Below are 14,004 nucleotides of genomic sequence, written 5' to 3' on the forward strand. Positions count from 1 at the left end.
TATTGGAGGATATACTATTTTGCTGAATTTGTAGTGCACTGGTTCTCAAGGTAGCCTCAGCCCCGGCCTTACTCATCTGTGAAGAGAAAAGCCTGGTCACAACCTAAGGCAGAGAGTATATCAGATCTGTATTTCTCACAGATAGGATATTTTTTGACCAATCAAAACATTGTTTAATTCACGAAGAATGTAAACTGATTTGTAAAGCGTCAACATCATTTCCTTGAGTGGTACTTCCGCCAATACACTCTACAGTGGGTCTTGCTCAATGTGGTCTCAAGGTGGGTTCAATTGACACCCAGGGGTCTGTAAGGAGGTTTCAGGGGGTCCCCGGGTAAATTCTTTTTAGTTAGGAACCAAATGAACCCTTACGAGTCTGTAAGTCCATACAAATGGAACCAATTGGGCATGTAAGGTTCCATTTGTATACTGTCAGTTTAATTCAGACTGAGGAAGATAAAAATTATGTACATACATCAAATGGGAGTCCTTAACATTTTAAAGGTTGGGAATCACTGGTGTACAGTATGTAACATAATCCAACACCATGACATACACTAGCACACGTCCCATACAAAGTTCCACGCTCACTTTAAAGTGCTGCAAATATTATGGCATGTTGATGTTGCATTGCACTGCAAACATTACTTTCCGCTGTTATTGTTTTTGTGTATATACTGTACATCGTCCCACTTCCGGGTATAGTATTTTTATACTATTGCTTTGCCAATACTGAAGTCAATACTATGCATGAACAGAGGGAATATAAGCTCCAAATCCAGGGAAGCCTGTACAGTAACGATTATCAATAAAGTGCCTGTCATTGATTCATTGGGTACTTTTAATTGACATGTCAGGCCTCTGGAGATGGAAATCTGCATGATATGTACTGTATATAGTTATGCAAGGAAGTCCCCCACGTTCAACTGGCACCAGTTTCAAACACACACACACACACACACACACACACACACGCGCGCGCGCGCCCGCACACACGCACCGACACACAGAAATCAAGACCAAATATTTGCACAGCACACACATTCAGCCACATTTGTTCATCCGCACACTCTCACTCACACACTCACACACTCACACACACACACACACACACACACACACACACACACACACACACACACACACACACACACACACACACACACACACACAGACTGGAGAAGCGGGAGCACCATCACTACATTAATTTTTCATAACATCATGCTCAATACAAAATGCAATAAGTGTTTCTTGTAAGACGACTCCCGGGCACTTATAGCACTTGAGCGTGCTGCGAGGTCTCCTCCTTAGAGGTCCACGACTCCACCCCTCTTGTTTCTCTGACGAACTTTGTCTCTGGCAGGCTGACATCTGAGAGGGACGGGGAGGGGGAGAGAGAGAGAGAGAGAGAGAGAGAGAGAGAGAAGAGACACATTTTTTGCTTACAAGGCTGTAAGAGTAATTTGTGCACCAAGAGTTACAAATGGATAACACTGGGGATTGTATATGGTGTACTGTAGAATATCATGACAGATACAGTCATCCCTAGCCTTGGCATTGTTCATCTGATCAAACCTTCTTCACTTTACCTGCAGGGGCCTGGTCAACACCTGCAGTCTACTCTCCAGGTGGTGGTGGAGGGTATCATTCTAGCCGCCCCAACCCCAGTGACTCCCCTAAATAGAACCCCACTCACTCACCCCTAACATCACACCCATTTCTTCAATGATTCCATTATTGCTAGATTGGTGTGAACATGATCTCAGCCACTAATGATGCGAGGTAACTCATTTAGTGACATGAATCCAGCTCAAACACGTGTTAATGATGATGACACAGACGCTATAGGGACGATGGTATAGAGTTGGGAAAGAAGAGCAGCGGTTTGGTGGAGTGTAATCCGAAACGCGTCTTTCAATCTATTGATTGGAAGATGGGCAGTGGCATTGAATGTCATATTAAGACATTAAGACAAGATACAATTAATCGCTGCTAGTCAAATGAAACTATATGGGTAAGTTCTATGATGTATGAGGATGTAAATGTGGAACACACTCTCCCAGATACGCTACTATGTTGTTATAGGTATAGGCTGACATGCATTTCACTGGTCTAAACTGTTCGGAGCCATCTGTAATATGATTAGGCCTACTGGACACCTATAATATTGATGGAGACATTAACAAATGCATGTTGTCAATTGTCGTCATAGGCAGAGTCATCATTAGCTGTATAGTCTGATGACTAACAGACAACTCCAAACAAACAGTACGACAAAGTACATTTGTTGTGGAAAGGTTAGCTCTATATATTCCAATAGTAATCATTGCTATGAAGAGTTCAGTAACTTCTCTCTTTAGTACACAGAAAATACATTTTCAGGTTGGGATACTGCTTTGATCCCATCAGGAGAGAGAACCCCCACAAAGATACATTTACAATACACCCCTACAACATCACAATACACCCCTTTCACAACAGCAAATAATGTAACTGAAAGAGATGGAAATAAACAAATGAAACCGATTTTCAAATTGAAGACATTTTTGTCATGTTTTTTTAAATCATTATTCATACATTATTATTAGTATTATACCAGATTGCTAAGTTCCCATTTCAATTAAACTCCCTTTCCCTTAGCAATCAGCTAATAATTGTATAATTGGCAACAGTACGGCAAAATCACAACCATCTTAACTTACAGTAGCTGGAGGATTTGCACGAGTCAGCTGTATGTTTGGGAGAGCCCTGAAAGAAAAAAGGACATTGACATGCAAATGATTGTCTTGAACTTTATTGAGCGGGTACATTTAAGTTAATTTGCAGTAGTTGGGGAGTGGCTAATGGAAGTAGACTCCTCCAGTAACTCTTAAGAAGTCAATCCACCTGATTTAAAGGAAGCCATATAGTACATAGATCTTTGGATTGACAATGCGGTTACAGTGCTGTGAGTCTGTGACATAACAGACGGAAGTGAAAAAGAGACAGAGAAAGAGAGAGGGATACAGGCAGGGAGGAACATTGGGAACGTCATTTGATCCATTCCAACTTTATTTATAAAGCATATTTAAAACAGCAGAGTTGACTAAATTGCTGTACACCCGAACTAAGTAGCCTACAATAACACCACAAAAGCACAATAAAAATACAACCAAACATTAGTAGGTTACTAAACTCAAAAACCAAGGAATAAAAAAATGTTTTAATATGCATTTTAAAAGCAGTGTTTAAAATAATCCATAAATACATCAGTGGTAAGTATCTATAATGACTGGCAGGCAGTGGGGGACTGATTCCTTTGAGCAATTACTCTTGTGGTGAAAAAGTTATTAAAATGATCAATTGATATGATATTATGTCTATGATTTTCGTGCCATATTTTGTAACAGGTTTATAAAAGCAATAGGCACCATATGAGGCCATGATTTACAGTACAGTCTGAGTCTGCATTGTGCCTAACAACGCCACTTACAGTAGCTGTTCTAAAATCATTGTAAACCACGCCCTCTTAGAGCTTATTGCTTTCATTTGTACCCTGTCGGGTTATGTTATCACAGGGCAAAGACAGCCGATCTAGATCTACAAGCTCACTGAACTTTGTGAGCTTGCAGGTCGCCTGTTTTGCCGTGCGGCACTGCTGTACATGAAGTATAAATGAGGAGCATGCGAAGGTTCCTTCTAGTTCCTGCACTGCATCACATCAAACTTTCTTTGTTCCTGCTCCAGGGTTTGGCAGCTGGATCTTGTCACAGTGATCCTGTTGGGAGAAAAAAAGTTAAGTATTGTTTTTGAATGAATCAGGGTGGATCATAAATATTGCACAGGAGGGTCTCATGAAAAATGCAGTGCATACCCCCTCCCGCCACCCCCAACCCCATGACTGGAGCCTATATGCTGATGCACCTCTGGGAACCGGGCATAATGCAAAGATTACTATCAAAACAAGACAGGGGTTCTGCCAGTTACACAATGGGGATCCAGGAAATGAGGAAATTAGCTGACTAAAATATAAATCAGAGTACAGTACTCGACCACTGAATGAGCAGTGGTCAAAAGGCCAGAATATCTACGAGTTTCAAACCTACTGAACTGTTTTCAGTAGTGACTGAACTGTTTTGAAGGTAATAGGCTAATGTTGGACATATTCAAAATCTAAGTACCGTAAGTCATATTCAACATATCGTTTGAATGTTTGAAGTGATTCTGAGAGATCACATTGGGTGATATGCATGGGGACAAAATGGTTTACCACAATACCTGCATGGTGATCACCCCGTTGACACGAGAAGGATAATAGCCCACATCTAAAGTATAGTATCGGGATTTGTATGAAAAAATAAGTTGTTGTTTTTAGTTTGCATGACTGAATCCGTTGAGACTGTGTGTGTGTGTGTGTGTGTGTGTGTGTGTGTGTGCTTGCGCACGCGCGTGCGTGTGTCTATAACTATGCCATTACAGAGCCTTTTCGCTCCCCAAAATGTGTATGTCTGTCTATGCTCAAACACTTATATAAATGTGTGTGTGTGTGTGTGTGTGTGTGTGTGTGTGTGTGTGTGCGTGTGTGGTTGTGTGCCCTCTACAGATGTGTGTGAACGACCCAGCAGAGGAGCTAAAAGTAAAGCGTCAGGCTGTAATTGGGTTATGGTGGCCGGTGATGGATTAAAGCACGACCAGGGAGACGCTGCAGTAACATTAGGGTGTCTGAGATGTCAGGGCCAGAGCGCTCTCATTAATCGCCTCGGCCCTTACATTACTGCATTAGCTGTATTAGCAGCTAGGAGTCTGCAAGCACTTTGGGATTTTCTCGCTGAGACAGGCCACATCCCTCTCTTTATACTTCAGGATGCTAAGCATGCAGAAGAAGTGGGCTTGGTGTCACTTCTTCATCTCGGCCATTACAGTATGTGCAAGAAAACAAGGGAAGGAAGGACGTATAAGGAAGGAAGGAAGGAAGGAAGGAGTATACCAACCAACCAACCAATGAAGGAATAAAGGAATGAAGGGTGGGAAGAAGGAAGGACATATATTTAATAAACAGTGATGGTTGACAACATAATTATAGGTGTTCTGAATACTAACTTTAATTGGCCAAATATAACCATCAGCAATATGTATGTGCTCTACGAGGAATAATGTACCGAAACAGTCACACATACATGGCATGCAGTCACACCAATGTATAAAAGAAAGAAATGACCACCCTCGTGCATGCACAGCTAGCCATAGACACAGCTCAGCTCACACCCATACATGCATGCACACACACACACGCATGCGCACACACACACACACACACACACACACACACACACACACACACACACACACACACACACACACACACACACACACACACACACACACACACACACACACACACACACACACACACACACACACACACACACACACACACACACACACACACACACACACACACACACACAAAAAGTGTGAGTAGGCAATTCATCTCTACATCTCCCTTCCCGCTACAGTCTCCCAATCAGTCATCCCACTTCTCAATAACGTAATAGTTCTGTTGTGTGAAAATTGATTTTTAGGAACATGCACCCCCCCCCCCCCCCCCCCATCTCCAGCCCCAGTTCTTTTCTCCATTTTATCCTTCTCCCTTGCAGCACTGAGATTTACACCATAGTCATTATTAATAAGCAGGAATTGATTTTCTTTTGTGTAGTAAAACACTGTGCGTGCGTGCGTGCGTGTGTGTGTGCAGGGTATCGGTGACGGCAATGTCTTGTTGGTTTGGTTGGGAAAGGGGGAGTGATGCATTTCCCTGATTGTCATTCTCATTCCCTGACAGAGCGAGGTGGGCGGGGCAGAGTGTGGGATCATGGGATACCGTGATGAAGATATATGGACCAAACATCGGACCGATCCTGAATGTCCACCCTTCCCCCGCCCCCTTCTGCCTCGGAGAAAGTGAGAGTCCCATCACTCCAACTCTCCTTCCTCCGTCTCTGCTCTTACTGTATATGGACAGCAATACGTTTATTTAACTCTGAGAGTGTTACAAATGTAACCAAATGTACATTTCTGTCTATACACGCTCTGTGCCTCAGAGGTGGACTGGCTCGTTTGGGAATTAGTCTACTGATGACATCATCAAAACTTTTTTCAGTGTCTTATTGATGCAACAACAGTGGCTTCTATTTCAGCGTGCTATTCTTGCCAGGAAGAGAGAGGCTGTATTTTCCATTCGTTTGGAATCATCACCGATGATATCACTGGTAGGCAGATTTCCGAACTATCCACAGCCCACCTCTGGGACACAGAGCAAGACAGAAATGGTATCTGTCGTATAATGAGCATTATTGCAGGACCAGACCGTTGTAAGAGAGAGCTATGACACTCTTTCACCTCACCGCAGTGCTATCACGTGGTTGATGTATCACGCGGGCTTCATCAACACCCACTATAAGGATTCAATGTTTGGAACTGCATGCACAATATAGTGTTTGGAACTGTTGGTCGCCGATTCTTCTTATTCTTGCTGTCGTTATGTCTGAGCACACCGAAACAACTTACACAGTAACTGTTAGGTGGTTTTGGCAAAACATTATTGAATACTGAATATTGGACGAATAATATTTTCTATTTACAACAGATTGGCTTTGGTATGTCGTAAGTTACGACATACCAAAGCCAATCAGCCCATGTCCTGATCTGGTCCTCACCAGAGCTATTGAGAGAGAGAGTTACAACTTGTAACTCTCTCTCACAATGGCTCTGGTGAGGACCAGATCAGGATATCAAGATAAAGTTTTACATCGGTAAAGTGTTCCTTTTATCTCTGAGAGTGTACAAGTGGAACCAGAAGGACCCGTATAACATTTGTGCACTCTCAGAGTTACAAATGGACACAATTAACGCGGCAGATTGCACCGTGTGAGAGGCAGCCTCGTCATCACTCTCCCTCCTCTGCCTGCCCCTGGCTCCACCTCAGTGTTCCCATGCTGAACGCTTCAAGTGAACAGTTTGGACACAGCTGTCCTTGCGTCATTAAAGCGTGGGCCCTGCACAGCCGTGCGCGCCAGCGTCCACCAGGAGACTATTACGGTCTGACCTCGCAATCAGTCGGCCGCACCCTCAGAAAGCACCACTCGATGATCCGCTCATCACGGAGCTCCGGTGAGCGTGCCCACTTTAAGTAAATACTGTATTTCTAAATCCTCTCACAAAGAACCAGGGTACAAACTCCCCAGACCCCCCCGTCATCTGAGTTTCATGGATCACTTTCTCAGGGTGAGTTGAATAGTCGAGGGCGGCAGGTGTGTATGTATGTGTGTGTGTGTGTGTGTGTGTGTGTGTGTGTGTGTGTGTGTGTAGGGGGGGGGGGTCTCTCTGTGTGTGTGTGTGTCTGTGTGTGTGTGCATGTGTGTGTGTGTGTGTGTAGGGGGGGTCTGTGTGTGTGTGTGTGTGTAGGGGGGGTCTGTGTGTGTGTGTGTTGGGGGGGGGGGGGGGGGCATTGGATAGTCAGTGGATCACAATCTCAGAGAGCACAATTTCCCATGAGTGTCCTTGGGTACCTGATCTGTGCAAAGCAATACGGGACCCCCTTTCTATTGTTGCTCACACTTACACCCACCAACCCACACATGCGCGCGCGCGCACACACACACACACACACACACACACACACACACACACACACACACACACACACACACACACACACAGTCTCTCACTCGCACACAAAGCCTCACACACAGGTATCTGTCTGTCTGCTAAGCGCCTCCGTTCACATGGAGGGCTTGTCCTGCCGCTCCAGCGAGACAGGTATTAGCTTTCCCCTGAGGGAGAGAGTTCTAATTAGGTAATTGACTGATGCATAAAGCAGGTGCATGTATCCGTTACAGCGGGCTCGACCTGTTCATTATTAAACAGTGACCCTCTCTGCCACCCGTGCCAAAGCCTGCGGTGCCGCCGGTGGAGAAAGTGGTCAGTGGGAGCACTCACAGGGATCAGGCGGACGCGTAATTACACCTTCCTGGTTACCTGAGTCCGTCTCTGTCGCCGCCGTGTACGCCGGGTGAGCGAGGCCCTGACCGGTGCTCCGTTTCCCACTGATTGAGAACATCACCACATGCGGCCGTCAATGGAGGGCTTTCTGGGAAGTAGAACAAAAAGGACATTTGCAAAGTACAAATTGTTTCGGTTGTCTTTCAAGGTGAATAGAGAATACACTGCAAAGTCCTGAGGGTTACTTGAGAGGGAACAGATGGAACGAAATGGACCGATTTGCACACTCTGCAGGGTCAAATGAACACCGAGGAGTTTACAGTGCAGCATCTTATACGATAGGCCACTGATCATCGGTTTTCAGCGTCACACATTTTCACATTGACAGACACACAAAACTTGAGCTATTCTCGGCCAAGCACCTTTCAAGTGGGGAGACATTTCTGCCAAGTGCCAGAAGGTATCAGCTCAGTTTGAGACTTTGACACCAGTGAAATATATAAAATATTGGGTTGCTGTTAGGACTGTAGCTCAGTTTATTCACAGAAAGAGGCCAAACGTTCGGGATATGGATTGATAGTGGAGACAGGAATTGATTCACTCACTCACTCTCTCACGCGAGTGTGTGTGTGTGTGTGTGTGTGTGTGTGTGTGTGTGTGTGTGCGCGTGTGTGTGTGTGTGTGTGCGTTCCAGGTCTTGTGTCGGCATGTGCATGTGAGTGTGTATGTGTTTGTGCATGCCACTGTCAGCCTCTAAACAAGCGCCGGTCAGTCCATTTTAATTCACCCAGCTCCACATTTAATCTCCCAGTGTATAGTGAGTTATGGGGGCCAGAGAGACGTGATGCAACAGCTTTTCGGTCACAGCTTTTTTGATTGGGACTTATAAATAATCTTTCTTCAGCACTAGACCAATGAAGCTGAGATGATTGGCCTTTTCAAAAAACGACCACTTTGCTACATGTGCCAGCCATCACAAAATCAGTGACATCATAAATAAAAGTTGCACTATAGCTGTGAGTTTTTACAATATCTTCAAGGCCAGCCTAACGACTGCTATCATAAATGTCCACAAATGGGATCACGGTAATCCTTCGACCCCCATTTATTTTTTATATTAAGCAACAAAACCGTGCACAAATTATATGATCCAAAGTTAAACAATGTCACATTTTAGATGAGAATTTCATACTGAGAGACAGATACATTTACCACAACGTGTATCGCGTATCGGCGTCTCAGAGGACGGCGTTTACTCTCACTGAAAGACGTGGCAGGGTTTCAGTGTTCTTCTGCCACATTTGCTGATAAAGATTTTATATAAATAATCCGATACAGTTACACATCACATATCATGTTTCACGGCCAGGATAGTTTTCCTGTAGTGTGTACTGAGGACAGCTGGTGACCCTACAGAGTTCACGTTGTTTGGAGGGAAGACGGACACCCACTGGGCCTAATCAGACACATCCTGAGACACCGCAGAGGGATCGGACACCAGGGATTACTAGACTGGGATCAAGTCGCTTCGCAGTTTGCTGATCCAGTCTTGGTCTGAGAGATATAATATGTGTGTGTGTGTATATATAGAAAGAGGGCTCTAGACCAGATCGCACTGTCAATTCGGAATGAAAACCAGGCTTTCCGCCCACTGGATCAGGATAGGGATCATAAATCCTAATTTATATCCACAACCCCTTTGCTCCGTCCCTTTCCTACAACTCCTAACTCGGAAGAGAGTACAAACGGAACCAAATGGACCCAGGTCCATTTGGTTCTGTTTGTATACTCTCTTCCGAGTTACATTAAATATCACTAAGGATTGCATTGTGTAAACAAGCCTGCCCATGGATTACAGGGATTACAGGCTATAGTGCAAGGATTACGTGTTCGGAATCACATTGAATGTTTATTCTCAAACAATCCCTAATCTTATCTAACCTAATCTAATCCCATCTACTGTATATAGTGATCACTGCATGGAGAATTAGGCCTCCACATGCCAGAGAAGCACACAGAGGTGAGGGGGTCATTTTGGACATTTTCTCAGATTTCGATGTGTAATGTTTTTTTTAACAAGCACACCAACATTGTGTATGTATGGGGTGTGGCGGCTGGGTTCAGTGGGTTCAAGTTATATTCCAATTATGACAAACAATTGCATAATATAAAATGTGCTATGGGACATTGAAATTGAAGGCAGCAAATTAAGGCTTGAAATGCTGAGGTCATGCTATTACACAAGACATTTATGCATCTTCTTTTTCAGTTTACATGAAGATAATAGTGAACTGATTCTCAGAGTGGACAAACTATTGTTGCTGCAATGTCAAGGAGTGTGTGGAATCTGGAGGAATCTGGAGGCCTGTTTTTAAGACCAAATATGAGGCCCCCATATACCTATGACATCATTATTTTGTTGAGGCCCCCCTGAGGGTGGAGGCCCGTTTCAATTGAAACTGGTGAAACATACTTAAGGCCTCCTATGCCTGTACAATATATACAGTATATGAGATGTAACAAATGAATTGTATTTAGTACTGCATGCATGTGGTCATTTCTGACCACTGGGAGGATCAACCGGTTTCCCCAAATCTGAGACTAAATAAATTAACCAAAATCTAATCACAGCAGAGATATCGCCATTGGCTTTGATTGCATCTCTGATTACGATTCACTGAAACTACTTTTGTTTGTATAGCAGCAGGGACTTCTGTCATTGGCTAGTGAAGAACACCTCTAATCCCTTCAATACTGAGTTGAACGTCCTCTTTGTGATTTATTTTTTATTGTCCTGAATTTCCACCATAGCACTGTCTTGTCTTGAACAATTCAGAATGTCCAAGGGAACATTTCAAATTGCAGGTTGTGTTTGTGTAACTGCGATTCATTTCCTCAGCTCGGTTCCAGCGCTACAAGCCCTGGTAGAGGCCGCGGAAACGTGGATGTGTGTTCGGGCAGCCAAGAAAAACATTCAAAACCCACAATACAGTTATCTGAAAATGTGTATAGCGTCTTTACTGCTTCTCTTAGCTCTGTGGCCATGTGCGATTCAAAGCCACAATCTTCTCCCTCCTTCTGGGCACAGGTCCCATACTCATCGCTCTACACTTTATGTTCCACTCCACGGACATCAATGAGTGGCTATAGATTTTCATCCATGCTCCCTTTTTACTCCTACGAGGTCCAGCTCTCATTCCCCACTTGTGTAACCCCGACTTTTAAAAGGACCATGCCCCCTCCGCACGCGCGCACACACACACACACACACACACACACACACACACACACACACACACACACACACACACACACACACACACACACACACACACACACACACACACACACACACACACACACACACACACACACACACACACACACACACACACACACACACACACACACACACACACACACTTCACACGTGTCTTTATCCGAAACACTATATAAAAAGAAGTCCTTAAAACACAGTGCAGCTCACCTCTCTCCTGTCTGAACCTGACCTTTGACCTTTGGGAATGTTGACCCCCTTGAACTCAGCCTTAACCCCTTCCCCTTGTCACTGTGCTATCCCTACGGAGAGAGAGAAAGAGAGAGAGAGACACACACAGAGAGAGGACTTTGAGTCTTTTTTCTTTTACCTCTTCCTGCTCTCAAATGCCTTCCTGCACACACAGAGTACTATAAAAGGGGAAAAAGTGCAAATAAAAATCATTTTTACGAGATGGTAGAAGGGGTCGAGGGCCTCGTCCCTGTGAGTCTTGTCACATTTGGATTTGACCCCAGTGTGCCCACTCCCTCCTGAGCAGCATGGACAGTTTGGATTTGACCCCAGTGTGCCCACTCCCTCCTGAGCAGCATGGACACTTTCACACTGGCTAATACACTCAAACTGACTAAAGAAAATACAAGAACTGAACATTTAAGCATTTTCAACATCCCTATTTCGTGCATGTCATTATACTGTAGGTGGGATATTGTTCACAAAAGTAATTTTCTATTTTTAAATAGACACAAGCTCACTACCTGTCGCGTTGTGACCACATGACAAAGGGCTTAAGTGGTTGAGCAATAGAACAATTTAGCATGAAGTGGTAATAACAGTATTGAACCTTGAGTGTAATTACATGTTACCATCAAAACTATATATATTGTCTTGTAGGCCTAATTCAACTAAATCTAACCCATACAGTATATTTAATGGTGAAAATTTCAAAAGTTCTAGTAAGTAAATTAGTACTACTTGATTTGACATTGAAGATTCTAGCCTAGCAAAGCGGGCGATTAGCATCCCTTTAACCATGGAATTGTATTTTGAGCATGGCTATATTGTGATTTGAGCACATCTGGAATCATTTTGACCAATCAAAATGCTTGTCAGAACTGTCCAGAATCTGTTGTAGCTAATTGACATCCTTAGCAGATTGAAGTAATCTTGGAACCCATTCGATAAAAATATAAAAAGAACGGATGTCCTGAATATTGTATTGTATTGGTGGATTGTAGGCTAATGAGAGCATCCTTATCACTCATTTCACAATGATCAGTTGTTACACTATACTGATCCTTTTTCCTTCTTGTCCTGTGACCTAGTTTTCTGGGGTTGGTGGTAATCATCATAAAGCATCGTTAAGCAGTAGTTCAGTTTCAGCGCTGGATGGTAACTGTGTCAACATACATAAGGCGCGCAGCCACTGAGACGAACCAGGGCAGCCATTCACTTCATCCGACTGTCTCTCACATCTCGGCTGCAGAGGACTCGAGTCTGGGATTGTTCGGAGGTCACAAAGTCATCACCACAAAGGGAAAGAGACACCTCCCTCTCTGATTAAAACAATAAATCTGATTAGCCTTCCCCCTTCTCCACACGATGTGTGGGAGCCCCCCCCCCCTTCCTTTCATTCCCCTCCCCAGGTGCGCTCATGTCATATGTGAAATCTGATCGTGGATAAAAGTGCCAACCCCAGAGAGGAAAAATGCTTTTAGGAACTTTTAAAACTGTGTTTTAACAGTGTATTTTTAGTGCCCACTAAAACCTCTGTGCCATACCACATGCTAGAGAAGGAGAGCAGATGCAGAGGGCTGAAGACCGAGGGAGAAATTAAGAGAGAGAGAGAGAGAGAGAGAGAGAGAGAGAGAGAGAGAGACATTCACTCATTGTCAGCACCCAGAACTCAGATTCCATTGCCCTATTTTAAATGAGAGATAGCATGTTTTAATTTTCATTTAAACCTTTTTTAAATTTATTTATCACCATAGTCACCATAGATGACCTAAAGCCGGATTTCTATATCTCATTGTACGCATAGCAGCCCCACACCTGCCGTTTGTACAGGTATAATTTCATGGCTTTTTATCATTCAGTGACACAGGCTGGGAAATGTTAATGACATGTCGCATAAAGCCAGTAAATGTTTTAAGACACTTAAGTGTGTACTTCTACAACACATCTGTTGTAATAATACCAATATGGGTTTGTCGTTTTCTTAGTCAACATTGGGGCAATTTCAGGGCGTGACAACTGACACATTTCCATATAGTGCTTTAATCAACTTGAAGGATCTTGTTGATATGAAAATGAAAGTCATAAAGGACTGCTATTAAGGTGTAAATATTTATGACTCTGACCAGGATTGGACTGTGGACTTTGACTTTTAAAGGACAGTTGTTGTGTTGCAGTGCCTCTTGCTACAACAAGGCTGTCCTCGGTTCTGAGTTGGAAGCACAGAACTGCATGTAATAGTTAGCATTTGCACAACTAGCTGTCCACAAGGTGGATGCAATAACTTCCTGTGACTTAAGTGGTGACAGCTTAATCAAGCCATACTTATAGTGCCAAATCACAAGTCTCAGGGCACTTTACGTGTAGAGCAGAGACCCAACATTTCCCCCATGAATGAGCAAGCATTTGGCAATAGTGGCAAGGAAAAACTCTGCTGTAAACGGAAAGAAGCATTGAGCAGAGCCAGGCTCCAGGGTGGGCGGCCATCTGCCTCGACCATGTTGGAGTTCAGTTTG

At 43.8% G+C, this 14,004-nt stretch overlaps 1 long non-coding RNA gene across 1 annotated transcript; it reads right to left on the bottom strand.

Moving 5' to 3' along the window:
* Positions 1-516: 516 nt before the first annotated feature.
* Positions 517-11,544, bottom strand: LOC308310005. The gene is made up of 4 exons (XR_013963446.1): positions 11,468-11,544; positions 8,017-8,128; positions 2,703-3,757; positions 517-1,371 (listed from the first exon to the last, which is right to left on the bottom strand). It is a non-coding gene; the product is annotated as an uncharacterized lncRNA (long non-coding RNA).
* Positions 11,545-14,004: the final 2,460 nt, after the last annotated feature.

This window comes from Protomyctophum bolini (assembly GCF_963924005.1).
Source record: "Protomyctophum bolini genome assembly, chromosome: 22".
Taxonomy (NCBI): Eukaryota; Metazoa; Chordata; class Actinopteri; order Myctophiformes; family Myctophidae; genus Protomyctophum; species Protomyctophum bolini.